Genomic DNA, 7,050 nt, shown 5'->3' with positions numbered 1-7,050 from the left:
ATCTATCTATCTATCTATCTATCTATCTATCTATCTATCTATCTATCTATATGGTGTGTGTGTGTGTGAGAGAGAGAGAGAGAGAGAGAGAATTGAGAGGTACTGATGATATTTTCTGGTACGTATAAATTTAAATTACTTGGACCTCATGAGCACCTCTCTTTTTTGTCCATTTAGAACAGATCGTCAAGAGATTGCTGTATTTTATCCATCAGATACTTTTGAAAGCTAAACTATTAAGGACAGTAAGACCTGTCTGTATGCTGTGAATAACACACCACATGTGGAGGGCATGCTCAAACCCTGAGATAACTGTAGGAGTGAAGTTGTCTACAGACATATCTCAGCCTTTGGGAAGGCATATGAGCCTTCTCAAAAGATGAATAAAAAAGGGAAGAATTTTATTGTCAATAAGGAAATCTGAAGTTGTGAGAGTAAAATTAGTGTGTGGAGCCAAATTCTGAACTCCCCATAGCTTCCTCATTTTCTCTTTGATGACATTGTGACTTCCGAAGTAATGAAAAAAAAATCAAGTTGAAGAGCAAAGCATTTGATCAATCCTTCAAACCATTTATTTACATTATATTAAACGTAAGTATATTTGATTGATTTCTTATTTGTCTTTGGAAGACTACATTGGGGAAGAAGTTGATATTTAACTAGAAGAGATGGAAGCCATTGAGCTTATACAAAAAGCTTAAAATTCCACCAGTTGAACATTGCTGTTCACTTCACCAGTAAGCTGAGTTTTATCTTTTCAGCTAGATGTTGGGCCATGTGGACTCTTTCCTTTTAAAGACATAAAGTGATATATACACCATGAGCCCTCCCAGTCTGGGCCCACTAGCTATAAAAAAGGCTGATGGAGCCAACACCTCCAACTGTGGGGGAATTCAGTCTGGCACAGAGGAGACGAAACTGTCAATCAATGGTGTGATTTGTTCTCAACTTTCCACCTGGCTGCTTGGTGCTATTGACACTGCCATGGTTGTCCTGGTGTTGGGTGGTTAACAGACTTACTTGCCCGGCACCTCCTTTTCCACCTTCCTTGTTGAGACCTTGACTTGGTCTCCTAGGAACAGCTCCTTTTAACCCAGTGGACGAGGAAGTGGATTGAAAACTGTTAAGAAAAAAAGAGTACATTTTAATGGAAAAATGAGGTATTTTCCATTGTGGTAAAATGTCTTTTTCTCGATCATAAAATTGCTCAAAAGAGGAAGCAAAAAGAGGAACATGTATTCATTTGTTTTAACTTGAGTTCATAAAATGAGTTCTTGAGAAAGCTAGCAGCCATCTATTTCGAAGAATGATGACTTTTTTTCAACATCCAAATATTGTATCATTTCCAGAGCATAATTCTCTCTCATAATGATCTGAATTCATAAATATGCCTATAAACCAAGAACTAGTAGTCCAGTGTGGAGGTTCAACATGACAATATATGAGAGGGGGAGGGGTGGGAGGAGGGTAAGGGAGGAGAGATAATATATATCTGTATATGTGACTATTCAAATGACAAGATCAGAGACTGTAAAAAGTAAGACAAGATCTCTCCTTTTGTGGTCAGTTAACTGATACTAGAAGGGTTTTGTTCTAACAGGTAAGTGACCCAGAGATATTTTCAAACACAGTGTTTCTTACCAAGCCCTGTAGTCTTGAACTGTGTATGGATGTTCATGTCAGGGCACATTCGTGCACCAGGATGGAATCATACTTGTTATTCAGAAAGACCCTCTGTGTTCCCAACACTCCCTAGTTGGGGAACTACTTGACTGCCAATTATATATCACAGCTGTTCCATGCAGAAGGGAGAGCTAGGCTTTGGGCTACAAGATGTTGAAAACCACAGCATGGAAGCCACCTATGACATCCAACCACCTGCTTGCCAAGAAGATAGTAGAGAAAACAGAAAGGAGGCAGATGTGGTTGATGCCCAGTTGGAAATTATGGCACTAACAAGACTTCAAGTGAGGTAAGAGGTAGGGGCGTGAGGGTGTTTGCTCTGTTCTCCTTGAAGTTCTGGATTGACCATCCCAGACCAGGCTGGAGACCATTTTTCTTTCGTGCTCACTGTCCAGTCTGACAATGACTATGGCAGTGTCAACCATGGCACGACAGCAGCCATTTAGAAAGTGAGCACCTTCCTTCCCTACCTGAGCCTTTCTGCCTGGCAGATTTCACCCTCTTTTCCTTTTCCTTAGCAGATCCGTCTCTGCGTGTGACTCTAAAAACAGGGGAGCCACGGCTTTCTAGGGTGCTCACGGTAAGGAAGCAGAGTGGGGCACTCCTTTAAAAAGCTGGGAATGACCATAAATGGCATTAGGAACCCACTCATGGGTGGGTTGTTCCTGATGGTAGTTCTCTAAGTCCATGTGTGGGGAAGTCCAAAGGAGGGCCAACTCATCAGATGCGCTGAAGATCAGCTTAGTCTAAAAATGAACTTGGGTCAGTAACATAGATTGAGCCCTTTCTATGTGCTAGCTTCCTTTTCACTATCTTATTAGATCCAAACAACGTTTCAGTGAAGATATTGTTAACCAAAGAATATAAACAGGATGAAAGCAGGAACCTGGGTTCATTTGTATATGCTGAGCACTTGGTACATTTGCTTTTTGAATGACTTAATCAATATTATCCATACAGATGAAGAAACAGAGGTTTAGTGAGATTAAACAGTCTGTCAAATTCTCCCAGCTGGATACTGGCAGAAGAGGGAATCAGGCTTGGTATGGTGTGAAGGTTTTACGCTGTGCGGGGGCCGTGTGTCCCAGAATCCCCTTCCCTGTGTGGTCCCGGGCAGGGATTGGCACAAGAGAAATTTGCAGCAGACTTGGAAGGTGGAAGGGAAGTGGCCACCATTACGATTAGGGTGTGAGGGCGCCAGGCACCTCTGCAGCTCACCTGTGCCATCCCTGATCTGCAGTTTCACCTTGGGGGTGTGGGGCAACATCTGGTTCCAGAGCTTCTCCAGGTCCCAGCAGAGGCCCTCTTGTAGCTTCTCGGAATTCTGGGCCAGGAACCTTATGCAGCTTTGTGGCAAAGGGCACTAGATTCTTCTATACGTTATGTATAGTGTTGAGGTTGGAGGTCATGGGAGTGAGACACGGTTCAATGTTGTCCTTCATCTCTCTGTTTCATGTTCAGTTCATCTTCCTACTGCTGGCTCTGCAGACCTGTGGTGACTTCAGGGCCCTTTTCAGATGCAGAAGCCTCCAACAGACTTCTTCACCAGCTCCCCCAATTATGTCTGGTCTAGTGCCTGTAATCAACCCTTTATTTCAAGTCACATATGGTGGTTCGGCTTCCCCCATCAAACTGTAGCTGTTACCTTCTCTCAGACTCCAACTGTCTGGTAGGCTGCACTCACAAGGATAGTATAGGGAGAGAAGACAGGATTTGAATGCTTTGCCTCTGGGAAACTAAGGACTTCCTCAATCAGATGCTCAGAGAACAAAGGTGGGGGATGTACTCCATGCAAAACAGAAGACTGAGAAGTCATTTCAATGTTTTCATTTGCTTTAGCAGTTTGCAGGGCTAGTTATTACATAGCTAATTCTGTTTGTAAGATAGGGTAAAAATACATTGACAGAAAATAGTTCCATGCCCGTCTGTGAATGATGCAAAAAGGACAATTTTCTGATTTTCTAATCAATGCTTTTCAATATCTTCATCATGGTCTGCATTTACACACCAAATGTCTGTGTGTGGAAAGCAAACATATTCCCTGTTACTACCTAGATGAAACATCTGGAGGGATGGTGTTTTTCCATTTTTCCTTCATTTGGTGTCATATAGACCTAGACATCAACACGTGTCTCTTTTCCATCATGTTTTTTTTTTTTAAACATATGATTGCATTTTTCAGGGGGCTTTTTCTGGAAAACAATTTTGCAAGGTGCAAGTTATTCAGATGAAGTGTTGAAATCTTGGCTGTAGGAAAAGCTAAGCATAATCAACCAACACTTACTTCAACCCCAACTGCAGCACTTTTGAGGTTTACCCTTTGCCATGAGCACGTTCCTTTTGCCGCCTGCTTGCATACTGTGCACCCTGGGACTTTCCTGGGCTTCTCTACCTTCTGCTTTTGGGGTAGTATTGGTTTAACCACTAGAAGAACAACATTAGAAAGATCTAATTTTCTTGCATGGGAGCAAGAGAGGCTTTATATAACTCCTTGCTTCCCTGTATTTCTAGGAGCCTCCTCTGGCTCCTTAAGGAACCCTTCCTTAGCTCCCCAGACTTCTTGCATCTCTACGCTCTCTCCCTGCCATATGTACATTGTCTGTTTAAGGTGAGAAAATATGCCCATAGGTTGGTCCTTCCTTGTTCTTTGTGGAGTAAGATGGCCAGATAAAATACAGGATGCTCCGTTAAATTTGAATTTCAACTAAAGGATAAATAATTGTTAGTATAAGTAGGGTTTGGGATGTATTTATACCAGGAAAAATTTTGTTGTATAGCTGAAATTTACCTTTAACGAGGCATTTGAATTTTATTTGCTAGATCTGGCAACCTTAGCGCGGATGCTTTCTGCATCCCAGATGCCCTAAGGCTTCCACTTTCCAAATCCTGCACATGGACAGGACTGCCAATAGTAAGCCAATCTCTGGACAGTTTACCAGATTCTCCTTGAGTAATGTATCTGCTTTCTAGTCTTTGGATGAGTTCCTCAGTTCTGCCACAAACATAAAATAGTAATTCAGCACAGGGAATATAGTCAATAACATTGCAACAATTTTGTACAGGAATATGCAGCAACTAAACTTACTGTGGTGAGCATTTCCTAACATATGGAAATGAGATCTGCAACCTCCAAACCATGGAGAATTATGGTTTGTTGTATATTCAAACTATGTTGTTCATATGTTGTATAAACACATGAATGACAGTTATTTTATGTTGTATACCTGAAACTAATGTACTGTATGTTGACTATACTTCAATTAACAAAAAAAAACACTCATAGGGCATTTGATATAAACCTTATTTTCGGGTTTTGGCTGTAGAGCAGAAGAGTTTGAAACATCCTACAAGCTTGAACTCTCTCTCGATTACACAGCTTTTCTTCTGTTTCCTTCCTCTTCTTTTCAAAGCTGCCAGTCCTCTTTTCTTATAAAAGTAATGGACTACTGTGTTCAAATCTGAACTGGCCTAATATTTGTGCCTCCAGATTTTACAACTCAGAAATGGCCATCTGACCATGGATGGCATTCCTAGACTGGAGTGTGGATTCTTGTTACCCAGGTCACATGGTGTCAACAGAGATTCATGGATCACTTGGGAAATCAAAGTACAGAAGAGGGTATGGACTAAGATATAAAGACTTTTTGAAATCAGTTTGAAAATAACATTTATCAGGCTTTTGCAGATTCTAAAACTAACACATGTTCATTGTAGAAAATAAAAAGCAAACATATGAAAGCATAAAGGACAAAATACAAAAAGAAACCATTCATAATCCTGACAGAGATAACGAGAGTTAATATTTTTGGTGTAGATTTCAAATATTTTTCTATAAATACATGCATTGTTTGGACAAGAGTAGAATGTCACGTAAAAATACTCTGTAAATTTTTGTTGTTGTTATTATTTAAGAATGGATTGTGAACATTTTTTCCATGTCAACTTTACTTGCACATCAGTATTTCTCCATGGTGTTGGGGGTACAGATCTCATTCAAGAAAGTAGTGAAAGCTTTGAGGCCGTCTATCAGGAAAACGTATACAAGTACTCAGAGAATTTGGGATAAAATTTCAGATTCTTAGAATGGATCTGTCGATCCTACAGGCGAAGAGGCTCTGTTCTAAAACATCAAAACTGATTTTAATTAGTATCCTCATATGGGACGTTTTGAGTAGGAAATCTCCCAGTAGGAATATATAGGCCAATGGGACAATTAGACATTTGCTGCTTTGGGACCTCAGGTACCAAGTTCCTTTTGCTTTTGTTTTTGTTTTCTTGGAATCTAGGTTTAGGCCATGGTAAAGAGGAACCATTAGCAAATTTGCAGATTGCCCTTCTGTTTACGTGTCAGTTCTGAAGATTGTTGAGCTGATGGTCTTCCCTTGGTTATGAGCCAACAGCAGTCATGAGCGAGAACCCTTGTTTGGATTTCACAAGAACTTTGTCACAAGGCTTGCATTTCCTGTAGGAAAGCTGAATTTGCCAGTGTATGCGCTGTGAGTAAGACTAATCCTCTGCTCTCAGCAGAAGACTTTTGCTGAAGATAAAAATTAATTCTGGGTGGAAGTACAAAATTAATTGGTCTCTGAAAGCTAATCTTTTCGTGGTTTTTCTTCTGTGTGTCACTTCCAGTCTATTTCTACAGTTAGAAGGAGATGAGGCAGCTAGGGAATGTGGAGGAAGGTGTCTCCTCTAAAGGAGGATGGTTTGGTTCTGCTGTCCCCCTGCAGGTCTGGCCTGGGCTAGGACCGTGTGGGTGTCTGCAGGGCTGCTCAAGTATTACTATTATTAACTATAGTGATTATGGGCGATATTTATTGCATACCTATTATATACTGGCTATTTGGCTAGGTGCTTTATCTAAATTATGTTAAAATCTGACCACTTTGAAAAGTAAGTACAATTTTTCTCGTTTGTGGAAGAGGCCACTGTGCCACGGAGGGGCTAAGAGCATGGGCTCTGGCACTCTACAGTCTACTTTCATACTTGTTGCCTTGTACCTTGGGAAGGTTACTTTGCCCCCTTGTGCCTCATTTCCCCCAAATAGGGGGCTAGAGACGGATATGAATCCAGGTTGGTCAGGCTCTGTATTCTACACATACTGCAAGGATTCAAAAGTCAGAGAGATGTTCTCCTTGTTCTTAAACATGTGACTACATTGTTGGCTCCTGGCAAAAAAGGAATATTTATTAAGCTCTCCTCTGTTCCATTCCCTGTGCTAAGCTGGGTATTATTTTTTATAATCCTCCAACAACCCTGGGCCTAGGGATGGTCAGTACTTTACCAAAGGCACCATGGTTAGTTGTGGAGCTGGGGACTGCAAGGCGATTGCTATGCTTTATTATGTACCCATGAAATAGCTCTTTA

At 41.0% G+C, this 7,050-nt stretch overlaps 1 pseudogene; it reads left to right on the top strand.

The window, feature by feature from the left end:
- Positions 1–2,129, top strand: part of LOC110588166 — a 116,087-nt pseudogene extending 113,958 nt beyond the window's left edge.
- The last annotated feature ends 4,921 nt before the right edge of the window (positions 2,130–7,050 follow it).

This window comes from Neomonachus schauinslandi, chromosome 6, assembly GCF_002201575.2.
Source record: "Neomonachus schauinslandi chromosome 6, ASM220157v2, whole genome shotgun sequence".
Classification (NCBI taxonomy): Eukaryota; Metazoa; Chordata; class Mammalia; order Carnivora; family Phocidae; genus Neomonachus; species Neomonachus schauinslandi.
This window is presented reverse-complemented; position numbering and strand designations above follow the sequence as displayed.